We start from the raw sequence: 20,895 nt of genomic DNA, 5'->3' as shown, positions 1-20,895 counted from the left end.
TTAGGGTTAGGGTTAGCATCAGCCCTAGGATAGTGTTAGTGTTAGGGTGAGCATCAGCCTTAGGATAGTGTTAGGGTTAGGGTTAGCATTAGCCCTAGGATAGTGTTAGGGTTAGGGTTAGGGTTAGCATCAGGCCTAGGATAGTGTTAGTGTTAGGGTTAGCATCAGCCCTAGGATAGTGTTAGGGTAAGGGTTAGGGTTAGCATCCGCCCTAGGATAATGTTAGGGTTAGGGTTAGGGTTAGCATCAGCCCTAGGATAGTGTTAGTGTTAGGGTTAGCATCAGCCCTAGGATAGTGTTAGGGTTAGGGTTAGGGTTAGCATTAGCCCTAGGATAGTGTTAGGGTTAGGGTTAGGGTTAGCATCAGGCCTAGGATAGTGTTAGTGTTAGGGTTAGCATCAGCCCTAGGATAGTGTTAGGGTTAGGGTTAGGGTTAGCATCCGCCCTAGGATAATGTTAGGGTTAGGGTTAGGGTTAGCATCAGCTCTAGGATAGTGTTAGTGTTAGGGTTAGCATCAGCCCTAGGACAGTGTTAGGGTTAGGGTTAGGGTTAGCATCCGCCCTAGGATAGTGTTAGGGTTAGTGTTAGGGTTAGCATCAGCCCTAGGATAGTGTTAGGGTTAGGGTTAACATAAACCCTAGGATAGTGTTAGGGTTAGGGTTAGGGTTATCATCAGGCCTAGGATAGTGTTAGGGTTAGGGTTAGGGGTAGCATCAGTTCAAGGATACTGTTAGGGTTAGCGTTAGGGTTAGCATCTGCCCTAGGATAGTGTTAGGGTTAGGGTTAGGGTTAGCATCAGCCCAAGGATAGTGTTAGGGTTAGGGTTAGCATCAGCCCTAGGATAGTGTTAGGGTTAGGGTTAGGGTTACCATCAGGCCCAGGATAGTGTTAGGGTTAGGGTTAGCATCAGCCCAAGTATAGTGTTAGGGTTAGGGTTAGGGTTAGCATCAGCCCTAGGATAGTGTTAGGGCTAGGGTTAGCATCAACCCTAGTATAGTGTTTTGGTTAGGGTTAGGGTTAGCATCAGCCCTAGGATAGTGTTAGGGTTAGGGTTAGGGTTAGCATCAGCCCTAGGATAGTGTTAGTGTTAGGGTTAGCATCAGCCCTAGGATAGTGTTAGGGTTAGGGTTAGGGTTAGCATCAGCCCTAGGATACTGTTAGGGTTAGGGTTAGCATCAGCCCTAGGATAGTGTTAGGGTTAGGGTTAGGGTTAGCATCAGCCCTAGGATAGTGTTAGGGTTAGGGTTAGCATCAGCCCTAGGTTAGTGTTAGGGTTAGGGTTAGGGTTAGCATCAGCCCTAGGATAGTGTTGGGGTTAGGGTTAACATCAGCCCTAAGATAGTGTTAGGGTTAGGGTTAGGGTTAGCATCAGCCCTAGGATAGTGTTAGGGTTACGGTTAGCATCAACCCTAGGATAGTGTTAGGGTTAGGGTTAGAGTTAGCATCAGCCCTAGGATAGTGTTAGGGTTAGGGTTAGCATCAGCCCTAGGATAGTGTTAGGGTTAGGGATAGGGTTAGCATCAGCCCTTGGAGAGTGTTAGGGTTAGGGTTAGGGTTAGCATCTGCCCTAGGATAGTGTTAGTGTTAGGGTTAGCATCAGCCCTAGGATAGTGTTAGGGTTAGGGTTAGGGTTAGCATCCCCCCTAGGATAGTGTTAGGTTTAGGGTTTGGGTTAGCATCAGCCCTAGGATAGTGTTAGGGTTAGGGTTAGCATCAGCCCTAGGATAGTGTTAGGGTTAGGGTTAGGGTTAGCATCAGCCCTAGGATAGTGTTATGGTTAGGGTTAGGGTTAGCATCCGCCCTAGGATAGTGTTAGTGTTAGGGTTAGCATCAGCCCTAGGATAGTGTTAGTGTTAGGGTTAGCATCAGCCCTAGGATAGTGTTAGTGTTAGGGTTAGGGTTAGCATCAGCCCTAGGATAGTGTTAGGTTTAGGGTTTGGGTTAGCATCAGCCCTAGGATAGTGTTAGTGTTAGGGTTAGCATCAGCCCTAGGATAGTGTTAGGGTTAGGGTTAGCATCAGCCCTAGGTTAGTGTTAGGGTTAGGGTTAGGGTTAGCATCAGCCCTAGGATAGTGTTGGGGTTAGGGTTAACATCAGCCCTAAGATAGTGTTAGGGTTAGGGTTAGGGTTAGCATCAGCCCTAGGATAGTGTTAGGGTTACGGTTAGCATCAACCCTAGGATAGTGTTAGGGTTAGGGTTAGGGTTAGCATCAGCCCTAGGATAGTGTTAGGGTTAGGGTTAGCATCAGCCCTAGGATAGTGTTAGGGTTAGGGTTAGGGTTAGCATCAGCCCTTGGAGAGTGTTAGGGTTAGGGTTAGGGTTAGCATCTGCCCTAGGATAGTGTTAGTGTTAGGGTTAGCATCAGCCCTAGGATAGTGTTAGGGTTAGGGTTAGGGTTAGCATCCCCCCTAGGATAGTGTTAGGTTTAGGGTTAGGGTTAGCATCAGCCCTAGGATAGTGTTAGGGTTAGGGTTAGCATCAGCCCTAGGATAGTGTTAGGGTTAGGGTTAGGGTTAGCATCAGCCCTAGGATAGTGTTAGGGTTAGGGTTAGCATCAGCCCTAGGATAGTGTTAGGGTTAGGGTTAGGGTTAGCATCAGCCCTAGGATAATGTTAGGGTTAGGGTTAGGGTTAGCATCAGCCCTAGGATAGTGTTAGTGTTAGGGTTAGCATCAGCCCTAGGATAGTGTTAGGGTTAGGGTTAGGGTTAGCATCCGCCCTAGGATAGTGTTCGTGTTAGGGTTAGCCTCAGCCCTAAGATAGTGTTAGAGTTAGGGTTAGGGTTAGCATCAGCCCTAGGATAATGTTAGGGTTAGGGTTAGGGTTAGCATCAGCCCTAGGATAGTGTTAGTGTTAGGGTTAGCATCAGCCCTAGGATAGTGTTAGTGTTAGGGTTAGGGTTAGCATCCGCCCTAGGATAGTGTTAGTGTTAGGGTTAGCATCAGCCCTAGGATAGTGTTAGGGTTAGTGTTAGCATCAGCCCAAGGATAGTGTTAGGGTTAGGGTTATGGTTAGCATCAGCCCTAGGATAGTGTTAGGGTTAGGGTTAGCATCAGCCCTAGGATAGTGTTAGGGTTAGGGTTATGGTTAGCATCAGCCCCAGGATAGTGTTAGGGTTAGGGTTAGCATCAGCCCTAGGTTAGTGTTAGGGTTAGGGTTAGGGTTAGCATCAGCCCTAGGATAGTGTTAGCGTTAGGGTTAGCATCAGCCCTAGATTAGTGTTAGGGTTAGGGTTAAGGTTAGCATCAGCCCTAGGATAGTGTTAGGGTTAGGGTTAGCATCAACCCTAGGATAGTGTTAGGGTTAGGGTTAGGGTTAGCATCAGCCCTAGGATAGTGTTAGGGTTAGGGTTAGCATCAGCCCTAGGATAGTGTTAGGGTTAGGGATAGGGTTAGCATCAGCCCTAGGATAGTGTTAGGGTTAGGGTTAACATAAACCCTAGGATAGTGTTAGGGTTAGGGTTAGGGTTATCATCAGGCCTAGGATAGTGTTAGGGTTAGGGTTAGGGTTAGCATCAGTTCAAGGACAGTGTTAGGGTTAGCGTTAGGGTTAGCATCAGCCCTAGGATAGTGTTAGGGTTAGGGTTAGGGTTAGCATCAGCCCTAGGATAGTGTTAGGGTTAGGGTTAGGGTTAGCATCAGCCCTTGGAGAGTGTTAGCGTTAGGGTTAGGGTTAGCATCAGCCCTAGGATGTTGTTAGGGTTAGGGTTAGCATCAGCCCTAGGATAGTGTTAGGGTTAGGGTTAGCATCAGCCCTAGGATAGTGTTAGGGTTAGGGTTAGGGTTAGCATCAGCCGTAGGATAGTGTTAGGGTTAGGGTTAGCCTCAGCCCTAAGATAGTGTTAGAGTTAGGGTTAGGGTTAGCATCAGCCCTAGGATAGTGTTAGGGTTAGGGTTAGGGTTAGCATCAGCCCTTGGAGAGTGTTAGGGTTAGGGTTAGGGTTAGCATCAGCCCTAGGATAGTGTTAGTGTTAGGGTGAGCATCAGCCCTAGGATAGTGTTAGGGTTAGGGTTAGCATTAGCCCTAGGATAGTGTTAGGGTTAGGGTTAGGGTTAGCATCAGGCCTAGGATAGTGTTAGTGTTAGGGTTAGCATCAGCCCTAGGATAGTGTTAGGGTAAGGGTTAGGGTTAGCATCCGCCCTAGGATAATGTTAGGGTTAGGGTTAGGGTTAGCATCAGCCCTAGGATAGTGTTAGTGTTAGGGTTAGCATCAGCCCTAGGATAGTGTTAGGGTTAGGGTTAGGGTTAGCATTAGCCCTAGGATAGTGTTAGGGTTAGGGTTAGGATTAGCATCAGGCCTAGGATAGTGTTAGTGTTAGGGTTAGCATCAGCCCTAGGATAGTGTTAGGGTTAGGGTTAGGGTTAGCATCCGCCCTAGGATAATGTTAGGGTTAGGGTTAGGGTTAGCATCAGCTCTAGGATAGTGTTAGTGTTAGGGTTAGCATCAGCCCTAGGATAGTGTTAGGGTTAGGGTTAGGGTTAGCATCCGCCCTAGGATAGTGTTAGGGTTAGTGTTAGGGTTAGCATCAGCCCTAGGATAGTGTTAGGGTTAGGGTTAACATAAACCCTAGGATAGTGTTAGGGTTAGGGTTAGGGTTATCATCAGGCCTAGGATAGTGTTAGGGTTAGGGTTAGGGTTAGCATCAGTTCAAGGATAGTGTTAGGGTTAGCGTTAGGGTTAGCATCTGCCATAGGATAGTTTTAGGGTTAGGGTTAGGGTTAGCATCAGCCCAAGGATAGTGTTAGGGTTAGGGTTAGCATCAGCCCTAGGATAGTGTTAGGGTTAGGGTTAGGGTTACCATCAGGCCCAGGATAGTGTTAGGGTTAGGGTTAGCATCAGCCCAAGTATAGTGTTAGGGTTAGGGTTAGGGTTAGCATCAGCCCTAGGATAGTGTTAGGGCTAGGGTTAGCATCAACCCTAGTATAGTGTTTGGGTTAGGGTTAGGGTTAGCATCAGCCCTAGGATAGTGTTAGGGTTAGGGTTAGGGTTAGCATCAGCCCTAGGATAGTGTTAGTGTTAGGGTTAGCATCAGCCCTAGGATAGTGTTAGGGTTAGGGTTAGGGTTAGCATCAGCCCTAGGATACTGTTAGGGTTAGGGTTAGCATCAGCCCTAGGATAGTGTTAGGGTTAGGGTTAGGGTTAGCATCAGCCCTAGGATAGTGTTAGGGTTAGGGTTAGCATCAGCCCTAGGTTAGTGTTAGGGTTAGGGTTAGGGTTAGCATCAGCCCTAGGATAGTGTTGGGGTTAGGGTTAACATCAGCCCTAAGATAGTGTTAGGGTTAGGGTTAGGGTTAGCATCAGCCCTAGGATAGTGTTAGGGTTACGGTTAGCATCAACCCTAGGATAGTGTTAGGGTTAGGGTTAGGGTTAGCATCAGCCCTAGGATAGTGTTAGGGTTAGGGTTAGCATCAGCCCTAGGATAGTGTTAGGGTTAGGGTTAGGGTTAGCCTCAGCCCTTGGAGAGTGTTAGGGTTAGGGTTAGGGTTAGCATCTGCCCTAGGATAGTGTTAGTGTTAGGGTTAGCATCAGCCCTAGGATAGTGTTAGGGTTAGGGTTAGGGTTAGCATCCGCCCTAGGATAGTGTTCGTGTTAGGGTTAGCCTCAGCCCTAAGATAGTGTTAGAGTTAGGGTTAGGGTTAGCATCAGCCCTAGGATAATGTTAGGGTTAGGGTTAGGGTTAGCATCAGCCCTAGGATAGTGTTAGTGTTAGGGTTAGCATCAGCCCTAGGATAGTGTTAGTGTTAGGGTTAGGGTTAGCATCCGCCCTAGGATAGTGTTAGTGTTAGGGTTAGCATCAGCCCTAGGATAGTGTTAGGGTTAGGGTTAGCATCAGCCCTAGGATAGTGTTAGGGTTAGGGTTATGGTTAGCATCAGCCCTAGGATAGTGTTAGGGTTAGGGTTAGCATCAGCCCTAGGATAGTGTTAGGGTTAGGGTTAGGGTTAGCATCAGCCCCAGGATAGTGTTAGGGTTAGGGTTAGCATCAGCCCTAGGTTAGTGTTAGGGTTAGGGTTAGGGTTAGCATCAGCCCTAGGATAGTGTTAGCGTTAGGGTTAGCATCAGCCCTAGGATAGTGTTAGGGTTAGGGTTAGGTTTAGCATCAGCCCTAGGATAGTGTTAGGGTTAGGGTTAGCATCAACCCTAGGATAGTGTTAGGGTTAGGGTTAGGGTTAGCATCAGCCCTAGGATAGTGTTAGGGTTAGGGTTAGCATCAGCCCTAGGATAGTGTTAGGGTTAGGGTTAGGGTTAGCATCAGCCCTAGGATAGTGTTAGGGTTAGGGTTAACATAAACCCTAGGATAGTGTTAGGGTTAGAGTTAGGGTTATCATCAGGCCTAGGATAGTGTTAGGGTTAGGGTTAGGGTTAGCATCAGTTCAAGGACAGTGTTAGGGTTAGCGTTAGGGTTAGCATCAGCCCTAGGATAGTGTTAGGGTTAGGGTTAGGGTTAGCATCAGCCCTAGGATAGTGTTAGGGTTAGGGTTAGGGTTAGCATCAGCCCTTGGAGAGTGTTAGCGTTAGGGTTAGGGTTAGCATCAGCCCTAGGATGTTGTTAGGGTTAGGGTTAGCATCAGCCCTAGGATAGTGTTAGGGTTAGGGTTAGCATCAGCCCTAGGATAGTGTTAGGGTTAGGGTTAGGGTTAGCATCAGCCGTAGGATAGTGTTAGGGTTAGGGTTAGCCTCAGCCCTAAGATAGTGTTAGAGTTAGGGTTAGGGTTAGCATCAGCCCTAGGATAGTGTTAGGGTTAGGGTTAGGGTTAGCATCAGCCCTTGGAGAGTGTTAGGGTTAGGGTTAGGGTTAGCATCAGCCCTAGGATAGTGTTAGTGTTAGGGTGAGCATCAGCCCTAGGATAGTGTTAGGGTTAGGGTTAGCATTAGCCCTAGGATAGTGTTAGGGTTAGGGTTAGGGTTAGCATCAGGCCTAGGATAGTGTTAGTGTTAGGGTTAGCATCAGCCCTAGGATAGTGTTAGGGTAAGGGTTAGGGTTAGCATCCGCCCTAGGATAATGTTAGGGTTAGGGTTAGGGTTAGCATCAGCCCTAGGATAGTGTTAGTGTTAGGGTTAGCATCAGCCCTAGGATAGTGTTAGGGTTAGGGTTAGGGTTAGCATTAGCCCTAGGATAGTGTTAGGGTTAGGGTTAGGGTTAGCATCAGGCCTAGGATAGTGTTAGTGTTAGGGTTAGCATCAGCCCTAGGATAGTGTTAGGGTTAGGGTTAGGGTTAGCATCCGCCCTAGGATAATGTTAGGGTTAGGGTTAGGGTTAGCATCAGCTCTAGGATAGTGTTAGTGTTAGGGTTAGCATCAGCCCTAGGATAGTGTTAGGGTTAGGGTTAGGGTTAGCATCAGCCCTAGGATAGTGTTAGGGTTAGGGTTAGCATCAGCCCTAGGATAGTGTTAGGGTTAGGGTTAGGGTTAGCATCAGCCCTAGGATAATGTTAGGGTTAGGGTTAGGGTTAGCATCAGCCCTAGGATAGTGTTAGTGTTAGGGTTAGCATCAGCCCTAGGATAGTGTTAGGGTTAGGGTTAGGGTTAGCATCCGCCCTAGGATAGTGTTCGTGTTAGGGTTAGCCTCAGCCCTAAGATAGTGTTAGAGTTAGGGTTAGGGTTAGCATCAGCCCTAGGATAATGTTAGGGTTAGGGTTAGGGTTAGCATCAGCCATAGGATAGTGTTAGTGTTAGGGTTAGCATCAGCCCTAGGATAGTGTTAGTGTTAGGGTTAGGGTTAGCATCCGCCCTAGGATAGTGTTAGTGTTAGGGTTAGCATCAGCCCTAGGATAGTGTTAGGGTTAGGGTTAGCATCAGCCCTAGGATAGTGTTAGGGTTAGGGTTATGGTTAGCATCAGCCCTAGGATAGTGTTAGGGTTAGGGTTAGCATCAGCCCTAGGATAGTGTTAGGGTTAGGGTTAGGGTTAGCATCAGCCCCAGGATAGTGTTAGTGTTAGGGTTAGCATCAGCCCTAGGTTAGTGTTAGGGTTAGGGTTAGGGTTAGCATCAGCCCTAGGATAGTGTTAGCGTTAGGGTTAGCATCAGCCCTAGGATAGTGTTAGGGTTAGGGTTAAGGTTAGCATCAGCCCTAGGATAGTGTTAGGGTTAGGGTCAGCATCAACCCTAGGATAGTGTTAGGGTTAGGGTTAGGGTTAGCATCAGCCCTAGGATAGTGTTAGGGTTAGGGTTAGCATCAGCCCTAGGATAGTGTTAGGGTTAGGGTTAGGGTTAGCATCAGCCCTAGGATAGTGTTAGGGTTAGGGTTAACATAAACCCTAGGATAGTGTTAGGGTTAGGGTTAGGGTTATCATCAGGCCTAGGATAGTGTTAGGGTTAGGGTTAGGGTTAGCATCAGTTCAAGGACAGTGTTAGGGTTAGCGTTAGGGTTAGCATCAGCCCTAGGATAGTGTTAGGGTTAGGGTTAGGGTTAGCATCAGCCCTAGGATAGTGTTAGTGTTAGGGTTAGGGTTAGCATCAGCCCTTGGAGAGTGTTAGCGTTAGGGTTAGGGTTAGCATCAGCCCTAGGATGTTGTTAGGGTTAGGGTTAGCATCAGCCCTAGGATAGTATTAGGGTTAGGGTTAGCATCAGCCCTAGGATAGTGTTAGGGTTAGGGTTAGGGTTAGCATCAGCCCTAGGATAGTGTTAGGGTTAGGGTTAGCCTCAGCCCTAAGATAGTGTTAGAGTTAGGGTTAGGGTTAGCATCAGGCCTAGGATAATGTTAGGGTTACGGTTAGGGTTAGCATCAGCCCTAGGATAGTGTTAGTGTTAGGGTTAGCATCAGCCCTAGGATAGTGTTAGGGTTAGGGTTAGGGTTAGCATCCGCCCTAGGATAGTGTTAGGCTTAGGGTTAGCATCAGCCCTAGGATAGTGTTAGGGTTAGGGTTAGGGTTAGCATCAGGCCTAGGATAGTGTTAGTGTTAGGGTTAGCATCAGCCCTAGGATAGTGTTAGGGTTAGGGTTAGGGTTAGCATCCGCCCTAGGATAATGTTTGGGTTAGGGTTAGGGTTAGCATCAGCCCTAGGATAGTGTTAGTGTTAGGGTTAGCATCAGCCCTAGGATAGTGTTAGGGTTAGGGATAGGGTTAGCATCAGCCCTAGGAGAGTGTTAGGGTTAGGGTTAACATAAACCCTAGGATAGTGTTAGGGTTAGGGTTAGGGTTATCATCAGGCCTAGGATAGTGTTAGGGTTAGGGTTAGTGTTAGCATCAGTTCAAGGATAGTGTTAGGGTTAGCGTTAGGGGTAGCATCTGCCCTAGGATAGTGTTAGGGTTAGGGTTAGGTTTAGCATCAGCCCAAGGATAGTGTTAGGGTTAGGGTTAGCATCAGACCTATGATAGTGTTAGGGTTAGGGTTAGGGTTAGCATCAGGCCCAGGATAGTGTTAGGGTTAGGGTTAGCATCAGCCCAAGGATAGTGTTAGGGTTAGGGTTAGGGTTAGCATCAGCCCTAGGATAGTGTTAGGGTTAGGGTTAGCATCAACCCTAGGATAGTGTTTGGGTTAGGGTTAGGGTTAGCATCAGCCCTAGGATAGTGTTAGGGTTAGGGTTAGCCTTAGCCCTAGGAGAGTGTTAGGGTTAGGGATAGGGTTAGCATCAGGCCTAGGATAGTGTTAGGGTTAGGGTTAGCATCAACGCTAGGATAGAGTTAGGGTTAGGGTTAGGGTTAGCATCAGCCCTAGGATAGTGTTAGGGTTTGGGTTAGCATCAGCCCTAGGATAGTGTTAGGGTTAGGGTTAGGGTTAGCTTCAGGCCTAGAATAGTGTTAGGGTTAGGGTTAGCATCAGCCCTAGGATAGTGTTAGGGTTAGGGTTAGGGTTAGCATCAGCCGTAGGTTAGTGTTAGGGTTAGGGTTAGGGTTAGCATCAGCCCTTGGAGAGTGTTAGGGTTAGGGTTAGGGTTAGCATCAGCCCTAGGATAGTGTTAGTGTTAGGGTTAGCATCAGCCCTAGGATAGTGTTAGGGTTAGGGTTAGGGTTAGCATCAGCCCTAGGATAGTGTTAGGGTTAGGGTTAACATAAACCCTAGGATAGTGTTAGGGTTAGGGTTAGGGTTATCATCAGGCCTAGGATAGTGTTAGGGTTAGGGTTAGGGTTAGCATCAGTTCAAGGACAGTGTTAGGGTTAGCGTTAGGGTTAGCATCAGCCCTAGGATAGTGTTAGGGATAGGGTTAGGGTTAGCATCAGCCCTAGGATAGTGTTAGGGTTAGGGTTAGGGTTAGCATCAGCCCTTGGAGAGTGTTAGCGTTAGGGTTAGGGTTAGCATCAGCCCTAGGATATTGTTAGGGTTAGGGTTAGCATCAGCCCTAGGATAGTGTTAGGGTTAGGGTTAGCATCAGCCCTAGGATAGTGTTAGGGTTAGGGTTAGGGTTAGCATCAGGCCTAGGATAGTGTTAGTGTTAGGGTTAGCATCAGCCCTAGGATAGTGTTTGGGTTAGGGTTAGGGTTAGCATCCGCCCTAGGATAATGTTAGGGTTAGGGTTAGGGTTAGCATCAGCCCTAGGATAGTGTTAGTGTTAGGGTTAGCATCAGCCCTAGGATAGTGTTAGGGTTAGGGTTAGGGTTAGCATTAGCCCTAGGATAGTGTTAGGGTTAGGGTTAGGGTTAGCATCAGCCCTAGGATAGTGTTAGGGTTAGGGTGAGCATCAGCCCTAGGATAGTGTTAGGGTTAGGGTTAGGGTTAGCATCAGCCCTAGGATAATGTTAGGGTTAAGGTTAGGGTTAGCATCAGCCCTAGGATAGTGTTAGTGTTAGGGTTAGCATCAGCCCTAGGATAGTGTTAGGGTTAGGGTTAGGGTTAGCATCCGCCCTAGGATAGTGTTAGGCTTAGGGTTAGCATCAGCCCTAGGATAGTGTTAGGGTTAGGGTTAGGGTTAGCATCAGGCCTAGGATAGTGTTAGTGTTAGGGTTAGCATCAGCCCTAGGATAGTCTTAGAGTTAGGGTTAGGGTTAGCATCCGCCCTAGGATAATGTTTGGGTTAGGGTTAGGGTTAGCATCAGCCCTAGGATAGTGTTAGTGTTAGGGTTAGCATCAGCCCTAGGATACTGTTAGGGTTAGGGTTAGGGTTAGCATCAGCCCTAGGAGAGTGTTAGGGTTAGGGTTAACATAAACCCTAGGATAGTGTTAGGGTTAGGGTTAGGGTTATCATCAGGCCTAGGATAGTGTTAGGGTTAGGGTTAGGGTTAGCATCAGTTCAAGGATAGTGTTAGGGTTAGCGTTAGGGTTAGCATCTGCCCTAGGATAGTGTTAGGGTTAGGGTTAGGGTTAGCATCAGCCCAAGGATAGTGTTAGGGTTAGGGTTAGCATCAGCCCTATGATAGTGTTAGGGTTAGGGTTAGGGTTAGCATCAGGCCCAGGATAGTGTTAGGGTTAGGGTTAGCATCAGCCCAAGGATAGTGTTAGGGTTAGGGTTAGGGTTAGCATCAGCCCTAGGATAGTGTTAGGGTTAGGGTTAGCATCAACCCTAGGATAGTGTTTGGGTTAGGGTTAGGGTTAGCATCAGCCCTAGGATAGTGTTAGGGTTAGGGTTAGCCTTAGCCCTAGGAGAGTGTTAGGGTTAGGGATAGGGTTAGCATCAGGCCTAGGATAGTGTTAGGGTTAGGGTTAGCATCAACACTAGGATAGAGTTAGGGTTAGGGTTAGGGTTAGCATCAGGCCTAGGATCGTGTTATGGTTAGGGTTAGCATCAGCCCTAGGATAGTGTTAGGGTTAGGGTTCGGGTTAGCATCAGCCCTAGGATAGTGTTAGGGTTAGGGTTAGCCTCAGCCCTAAGATAGTGTTAGAGTTAGGGTTAGGGTTAGCATCAGCCCTAGGATAGTGTTAGGGTTAGGGTTAGGGTTAGCATCAGCCCTAGGATAGTGTTAGGGTTTGGGTTAGCATCAGCCCTAGGATAGTGTTAGGGTTAGGGTTAGGGTTAGCATCAGGCCTAGGATAGTGTTAGGTTTAGGGTTAGCATCAGCCCTAGGATAGTGTTAGGGTTAGGGTTAGGGTTAGCATCAGCCGTAGGATAGTGTTAGGGTTAGGGTTAGCCTCAGACCTAAGATAGTGTTAGAGTTAGGGTTAGGGTTAGCATCAGCCCTAGGATAGTGTTAGGGTTAGGGTTAGGGTTAGCATCAGCCCTTGGAGAGTGTTAGGGTTAGGGTTAGGGTTAGCATCAGCCCTAGGATAGTGTTAGTGTTAGGGTGAGCATCAGCCCTAGGATAGTGTTAGGGTTAGGGTTAGCATTAGCCCTAGGATAGTGTTAGGGTTAGGGTTAGGGTTAGCATCAGGCCTAGGATAGTGTTAGTGTTAGGGTTAGCATCAGCCCTAGGATAGTGTTAGGGTTAGGGTTAGGGTTAGCATCCGCCCTAGGATAATGTTAGGGTTAGGGTTAGGGTTAGCATCAGCCCTAGGATAGTGTTAGTGTTAGGGTTAGCATCAGCCCTAGGATAGTGTTAGGGTTAGGGTTAGGGTTAGCATTAGCCCTAGGATAGTGTTAGGGTTAGGGTTAGGGTTAGCATCAGGCCTAGGATAGTGTTAGTGTTAGGGTTAGCATCAGCCTTAGGATAGTGTTAGGGTTAGGGTTAGGGTTAGCATCCGCCCTAGGATAATGTTAGGGTTAGGGTTAGGGTTAGCATCAGCCCTAGGATAGTGTTAGTGTTAGGGTTAGCATCAGCCCTAGGATAGTGTTAGGGTTAGGGTTAGGGTTAGCATCCGCCCTAGGATAGTGTTAGGGTTAGTGTTAGGGTTAGCATCAGCCCTAGGATAGTGTTAGGGTTAGGGTTAACATAAACCCTAGGATAGTGTTAGGGTTAGGGTTAGGGTTATCATCAGGCCTAGGATAGTGTTAGGGTTAGGGTTAGGGTTAGCATCAGTTCAAGGATAGTGTTAGGGTTAGCGTTAGGGTTAGCATCTGCCCTAGGATAGTGTTAGGGTTAGGGTTAGGGTTAGCATCAGCCCAAGGATAGTGTTAGGGTTGGGGTTAGCATCAGCCCTAGGATAGTGTTAGGGTTAGGGTTAGGGTTACCATCAGGCCCAGGATAGTGTTAGGGTTAGGGTTAGCATCAGCCCAAGTATAGTGTTAGGGTTAGGGTTAGGGTTAGCATCAGCCCTAGGATAGTGTTAGGGCTAGGGTTAGCATCAACCCTAGTATAGTGTTTGGGTTAGGGTTAGGGTTAGCATCAGCCGTAGGATAGTGTTAGGGTTAGGGTTAGGGTTAGCATCAGCCCTAGGATAGTGTTAGTGTTAGGGTTAGCATCAGCCCTAGGATAGTGTTAGGGTTAGGGTTAGGGTTAGCATCAGCCCTAGGATACTGTTAGGGTTAGGGTTAGCATCAGCCCTAGGATAGTGTTAGGGTTAGGGTTAGGGTTAGCATCAGCCCTAGGATAGTGTTAGGGTTAGGGTTAGCATCAGCCCTAGGTTAGTGTTAGGGTTAGGGTTAGGGTTAGCATCAGCCCTAGGATAGTGTTGGGGTTAGGGTTAACATCAGCCCTAAGATAGTGTTAGGGTTAGGGTTAGGGTTAGCATCAGCCCTAGGATAGTGTTAGGGTTACGGTTAGCATCAACCCTAGGATAGTGTTAGGGTTAGGGTTAGGGTTAGCATCAGCCCTAGGATAGTGTTAGGGTTAGGGTTAGCATCAGCCCTGGGATAGTGTTAGGGTTAGGGTTAGGGTTAGCATCAGCCCTTGGAGAGTGTTAGGGTTAGGGTTAGGGTTAGCATCTGCCCTAGGATAGTGTTAGTGTTAGGGTTAGCATCAGCCCTAGGATAGTGTTAGGGTTAGGGTTAGGGTTAGCATCCCCCCTAGGATAGTGTTAGGTTTAGGGTTAGGGTTAGCATCAGCCCTAGGATAGTGTTAGGGTTAGGGTTAGCATCAGCCCTAGGATAGTGTTAGGGTTAGGGTTAGGGTTAGCATCAGCCCTAGGATAGTGTTAGGGTTAGGGTTAGCATCAGCCCTAGGATAGTGTTAGGGTTAGGGTTAGGGTTAGCATCAGCCCTAGGATAATGTTAGGGTTAGGGTTAGGGTTAGCATCAGCCCTAGGATAGTGTTAGTGTTAGGGTTAGCATCAGCCCTAGGATAGTGTTAGGGTTAGGGTTAGGGTTAGCATCCGCCCTAGGATAGTGTTAGTGTTAGGGTTAGCATCAGCCCTAGGATAGTGTTAGGGTTAGGGTTAGCATCAGCCCTAGGATAGTGTTAGGGTTAGGGTTATGGTTAGCATCAGCCCTAGGATAGTGTTAGGGTTAGGGTTAGCATCAGCCCTAGGATAGTGTTAGGGTTAGGGTTAGGGTTAGCATCAGCCCCAGGATAGTGTTAGGGTTAGGGTTAGCATCAGCCCTAGGTTAGTGTTAGGGTTAGGGTTAGGGTTAGCATCAGCCCTAGGATAGTGTTAGCTTTAGGGTTAGCATCAGCCCTAGGATAGTGTTAGGGTTAGGGTTAAGGTTAGCATCAGCCCTAGGATAGTGTTAGGGTTAGGGTTAGCATCAACCCTAGGATAGTGTTAGGGTTAGGGTTAGGGTTAGCATCAGCCCTAGGATAGTGTTAGGGTTAGGGTTAGCATCAGCCCTAGGATAGTGTTAGGGTTAGGGTTAGGGTTAGCATCAGCCCTAGGATAGTGTTAGGGTTAGGGTTAACATAAACCCTAGGATAGTGTTAGGGTTAGGGTTAGGGTTATCATCAGGCCTAGGATAGTGTTAGGGTTAGGGTTAGGGTTAGCATCAGTTCAAGGACAGTGTTAGGGTTAGCGTTAGGGTTAGCATCAGCCCTAGGATAGTGTTAGGGTTAGGGTTAGGGTTAGCATCAGCCCTAGGATAGTGTTAGGGTTAGGGTTAGGGTTAGCATCAGCCCTTGGAGAGTGTTAGCGTTAGGGTTAGGGTTAGCATCAGCCCTAGGATGTTGTTAGGGTTAGGGTTAGCATCAGCCCTAGGATAGTGTTAGGGTTAGGGTTAGCATCAGCCCTAGGATAGTGTTATTGTTAGGGTTAGGGTTAGCATGAGGCCTAGGATAGTGTTAGTGTTAGGGTTAGCATCAGCCCTAGGATAGTGTTTGGGTTAGGGTTAGGGTTAGCATCCGCCCTAGGATAATGTTAGGGTTAGGGTTAGGGTTAGCATCAGCCCTAGGATAGTGTTACTGTTAGGGTTAGCATCAGCCCTAGGATAGTGTTAGGGTTAGGGTTAGGGTTAGCATCAGCCCTAGGATAGTGTTAGGGTTAGGGTTGGCATCAGCCCTAGGATAGTGTTAGGGTTAGGGTTAGGGTTAGCATCAGCCGTAGGATAGTGTTAGGGTTAGGGTTAGCCTCAGCCCTAAGATAGTGTTAGAGTTAGGGTTAGGGTTAGCATCAGGCCTAGGATAATGTTAGGGTTACGGTTAGGGTTAGCATCAGCCCTAGGATAGTGTTAGTGTTAGGGTTAGCATCAGCCCTAGGATAGTGTTAGGGTTAGGGTTAGGGTTAGCATCCGCCCTAGGATAGTGTTAGGCTTAGGGTTAGCATCAGCCCTAGGATAGTGTTAGGGTTAGGGTTAGGGTTAGCATCAGGCCTAGGATAGTGTTAGTGTTAGGGTTAGCATCAGCCCTAGGATAGTGTTAGGGTTAGGGTTAGGGTTAGCATCCGCCCTAGGATAATGTTTGGGTTAGGGCTAGGGTTAGCATCAGCCCTAGGATAGTGTTAGTGTTAGGGTTAGCATCAGCCCTAGGATAGTGTTAGGGTTAGGGATAGGGTTAGCATCAGCCCTAGGAGAGTGTTAGGGTTAGGGTTAACATAAACCCTAGGATAGTGTTAGGGTTAGGGTTAGGGTTATCATCAGGCCTAGGATAGTGTTAGGGTTAGGGTTAGTGTTAGCATCAGTTCAAGGATAGTGTTAGGGTTAGCGTTAGGGTTAGCATCTGCCCTAGGGTAGTGTTAGGGTTAGGGTTAGGTTTAGCATCAGCCCAAGGATAGTGTTAGGGTTAGGGTTAGCATCAGCCCTATGATAGTGTTAGGGTTAGGGTTAGGGTTAGCATCAGGCCCAGGATAGTGTTAGGGTTAGGGTTAGCATCAGCCCAAGGATAGTGTTAGGGTTAGGGTTAGGGTTAGCATCAGCCCTAGGATAGTGTTAGGGTTAGGGTTAGCATCAACCCTAGGATAGTGTTTGGGTTAGGGTTAGGGTTAGCATCAGCCCTAGGATAGTGTTAGGGTTAGGGTTAGCCTTAGCCCTAGGAGAGTGTTAGGGTTAGGGATAGGGTTAGCATCAGGCCTAGGATATTGTTAGTGTTAGGGTTAGCATCAGCCCTAGGATAGTGTTAGGGTTAGGGTTAGGGTTAGCATCAGCCCTAGGATAGTGTTAGGGTTAGGGTGAGCATCAGCCCTAGGATAGTGTTAGGGTTAGGGTTAGGGTTAGCATCAGCCCTGGGATAATGTTAGGGTTAAGGTTAGGGTTAGCATCAGCCCTAGGATAGTGTTAGTGTTAGGGTTAGCATCAGCCCTAGGATAGTGTTAGGGTTAGGGTTAGGGTTAGCATCCGCCCTAGGATAGTGTTAGGCTTAGGGTTAGCATCAGCCCTAGGATAGTGTTAGGGTTAGGGTTAGGGTTAGCATCAGGCCTAGGATAGTGTTAGTGTTAGGGTTAGCATCAGCCCTAGGATAGTCTTAGGGTTAGGGTTAGGGTTAGCATCCGCCCTAGGATAATGTTTGGGTTAGGGTTAGGGTTAGCATCAGCCCTAGGATAGTGTTAGTGTTAGGGTTAGCATCAGCCCTAGGATACTGTTAGGGTTAGGGTTAGGGTTAGCATCAGCCCTAGGAGAGTGTTAGGGTTAGGGTTAACATAAACCCTAGGATAGTGTTAGGGTTAGGGTTAGGGTTATCATCAGGCCTAGGATAGTGTTAGGGTTAGGGTTAGGGTTAGCATCAGTTCAAGGATAGTGTTAGGGTTAGCGTTAGGGTTAGCATCTGCCCTAGGATAGTGTTAGGGTTAGGGTTAGGGTTAGCATCAGCCCAAGGATAGTGTTAGGGTTAGAGTTAGCATCAGCCCTATGATAGTGTTAGGGTTAAGGTTAGGGTTAGCATCAGGCCCAGGATACTGTTAGGGTTAGGGTTAGCATCAGCCCAAGGATAGTGTTAGGGTTAGGGTTAGGGTTAGCATCAGACCTAGGATAGTGTTAGGGTTAGGGTTAGCATCAACCCTAGGACAGTGTTTGGGTTAGGGTTAGGGTTAGCATCAGCCCTAGGATAGTGTTAGGGTTAGGGTTAGCCTTAGCCCTAGGAGAGTGTTAGGGTTAGGGTTAGGGTTAGCATCCCCCCTAGGATAGTGTTAGGTTTAGGGTTAGGGTTAGCATCAGCCCTAGGATAGTGTTAGGGTTAGGGTTAGCATCAGCCCTAGGATAGTGTTAGGGTTAGGGTTAGGGTTAGCATCAGCCCTAGGATAGTGTTAGGGTTAGGGTTAGCATCAGCCCTAGGATAGTGTTAGGGTTAGGGTTAGGGTTAGCATCAGCCCTAGGATAATGTTAGGGTTAGGGTTAGGGTTAGCATCAGCCCTAGGATAGTGTTAGTGTTAGGGTTAGCATCAGCCCTAGGATAGTGTTAGGGTTAGGGTTAGGGTTAGCATCCGCCCTAGGATAGTGTTAGTGTTAGGGTTAGCATCAGCCCTAGGATAGTGTTAGGGTTAGGGTTAGCATCAGCCCTAGGATAGTGTTAGGGTTAGGGTTATGGTTAGCATCAGCCCTAGGATAGTGTTAGGGTTAGGGTTAGCATCAGCCCTAGGATAGTGTTAGGGTTAGGGTTAGGGTTAGCATCAGCCCCAGGATAGTGTTAGGGTTAGGGTTAGCATCAGCCCTAGGTTAGTGTTAGGGTTAGGGTTAGGGTTAGCATCAGCCCTAGGATAGTGTTAGCTTTAGGGTTAGCATCAGCCCTAGGATAGTGTTAGGGTTAGGGTTAAGGTTAGCATCAGCCCTAGGATAGTGTTAGGGTTAGGGTTAGCATCAACCCTAGGATAGTGTTAGGGTTAGGGTTAGGGTTAGCATCAGCCCTAGGATAGTGTTAGGGTTAGGGTTAGCATCAGCCCTAGGATAGTGTTAGGGTTAGGGTTAGGGTTAGCATCAGCCCTAGGATAGTGTTAGGGTTAGGGTTAACATAAACCCTAGGATAGTGTTAGGGTTAGGGTTAGGGTTATCATCAGGCCTAGGATAGTGTTAGGGTTAGGGTTAGGGTTAGCATCAGTTCAAGGACAGTGTTAGGGTTAGCGTTAGGGTTAGCATCAGCCCTAGGATAGTGTTAGGGTTAGGGTTAGGGTTAGCATCAGCCCTAGGATAGTGTTAGGGTTAGGGTTAGGGTTAGCATCAGCCCTTGGAGAGTGTTAGCGTTAGGGTTAGGGTTAGCATCAGCCCTAGGATGTTGTTAGGGTTAGGGTTAGCATCAGCCCTAGGATAGTGTTAGGGTTAGGGTTAGCATCAGCCCTAGGATAGTGTTATTGTTAGGGTTAGGGTTAGCATGAGGCCTAGGATAGTGTTAGTGTTAGGGTTAGCATCAGCCCTAGGATAGTGTTTGGGTTAGGGTTAGGGTTAGCATCCGCCCTAGGATAATGTTAGGGTTAGGGTTAGGGTTAGCATCAGCCCTAGGATAGTGTTACTGTTAGGGTTAGCATCAGCCCTAGGATAGTGTTAGGGTTAGGGTTAGGGTTAGCATCAGCCCTAGGATAGTGTTAGGGTTAGGGTTGGCATCAGCCCTAGGATAGTGTTAGGGTTAGGGTTAGGGTTAGCATCAGCCGTAGGATAGTGTTAGGGTTAGGGTTAGCCTCAGCCCTAAGATAGTGTTAGAGTTAGGGTTAGGGTTAGCATCAGGCCTAGGATAATGTTAGGGTTACGGTTAGGGTTAGCATCAGCCCTAGGATAGTGTTAGTGTTAGGGTTAGCATCAGCCCTAGGATAGTGTTAGGGTTAGGGTTAGGGTTAGCATCCGCCCTAGGATAGTGTTAGGCTTAGGGTTAGCATCAGCCCTAGGATAGTGTTAGGGTTAGGGTTAGGGTTAGCATCAGGCCTAGGATAGTGTTAGTGTTAGGGTTAGCATCAGCCCTAGGATAGTGTTAGGGTTAGGGTTAGGGTTAGCATCCGCCCTAGGATAATGTTTGGGTTAGGGTTAGGGTTAGCATCAGCCCTAGGATAGTGTTAGTGTTAGGGTTAGCATCAGCCCTAGGATAGTGTTAGGGTTAGGGATAGGGTTAGCATCAGCCCTAGGAGAGTGTTAGGGTTAGGGTTAACATAAACCCTAGGATAGTGTTAGGGTTAGGGTTAGGGTTATCATCAGGCCTAGGATAGTGTTAGGGTTAGGGTTAGTGTTAGCATCAGTTCAAGGATAGTGTTAGGGTTAGCGTTAGGGTTAGCATCTGCCCTAGGATAGTGTTAGGGTTAGGGTTAGGTTTAGCATCAGCCCAAGGATAGTGTTAGGGTTAGGGTTAGCATCAGCCCTATGATAGTGTTAGGGTTAGGGTTAGGGTTAGCATCAGGCCCAGGATAGTGTTAGGGTTAGGGTTAGCATCAGCCCAAGGATAGTGTTAGGGTTAGGGTTAGGGTTAGCATCAGCCCTAGGATAGTGTTAGGGTTAGGGTTAGCATCAACCCTAGGATAGTGTTTGGGTTAGGGTTAGGGTTAGCATCAGCCCTAGGATAGTGTTAGGGTTAGGGTTAGCCTTAGCCCTAGGAGAGTGTTAGGGTTAGGGATAGGGTTAGCATCAGGCCTAGGATATTGTTAGTGTTAGGGTTAGCATCAGCCCTAGGATAGTGTTAGGGTTAGGGTTAGGGTTAGCATCAGCCCTAGGATAGTGTTAGGGTTAGGGTGAGCATCAGCCCTAGGATAGTGTTAGGGTTAGGGTTAGGGTTAGCATCAGCCCTGGGATAATGTTAGGGTTAAGGTTAGGGTTAGCATCAGCCCTAGGATAGTGTTAGTGTTAGGGTTAGCATCAGCCCTAGGATAGTGTTAGGGTTAGGGTTAGGGTTAGCATCCGCCCTAGGATAGTGTTAGGCTTAGGGTTAGCATCAGCCCTAGGATAGTGTTAGGGTTAGGGTTAGGGTTAGCATCAGGCCTAGGATAGTGTTAGTGTTAGGGTTAGCATCAGCCCTAGGATAGTCTTAGGGTTAGGGTTAGGGTTAGCATCCGCCCTAGGATAATGTTTGGGTTAGGGTTAGGGTTAGCATCAGCCCTAGGATAGTGTTAGTGTTAGGGTTAGCATCAGCCCTAGGATACTGTTAGGGTTAGGGTTAGGGTTAGCATCAGCCCTAGGAGAGTGTTAGGGTTAGGGTTAACATAAACCCTAGGATAGTGTTAGGGTTAGGGTTAGGGTTATCATCAGGCCTAGGATAGTGTTAGGGTTAGGGTTAGGGTTAGCATCAGTTCAAGGATAGTGTTAGGGTTAGCGTTAGGGTTAGCATCTGCCCTAGGATAGTGTTAGGGTTAGGGTTAGGGTTAGCATCAGCCCAAGGATAGTGTTAGGGTTAGAGTTAGCATCAGCCCTATGATAGTGTTAGGGTTAAGGTTAGGGTTAGCATCAGGCCCAGGATACTGTTAGGGTTAGGGTTAGCATCAGCCCAAGGATAGTGTTAGGGTTAGGGTTAGGGTTAGCATCAGCCCTAGGATAGTGTTAGGGTTAGGGTTAGCATCAACCCTAGGATAGTGTTTGGGTTAGGGTTAGGGTTAGCATCAGCCCTAGGATAGTGTTAGGGTTAGGGTTAGCCTTAGCCCTAGGAGAGTGTTAGGGTTAGGGATAGGGTTAGCATCAGGCCTAGGATAGTGTTAGGGTTAGGGTTAGCATCAACACTAGGATAGAGTTAGGGTTAGGGTTAGGGTTAGCATCAGGCCTAGGATCGTGTTATGGTTAGGGTTAGCATCAGCCCTAGGATAGTGTTAGGGTTAGGGTTCGGGTTAGCATCAGCCCTAGGATAGTGTTAGGGTTAGGGTTAGCCTCAGCCCTAAGATAGTGTTAGA

Source organism: Lemur catta, chromosome 7 (genome assembly GCF_020740605.2).
Source record: "Lemur catta isolate mLemCat1 chromosome 7, mLemCat1.pri, whole genome shotgun sequence".
Classification (NCBI taxonomy): domain Eukaryota; kingdom Metazoa; phylum Chordata; class Mammalia; order Primates; family Lemuridae; genus Lemur; species Lemur catta.
Note: the sequence above shows the minus strand (reverse complement) of the source record.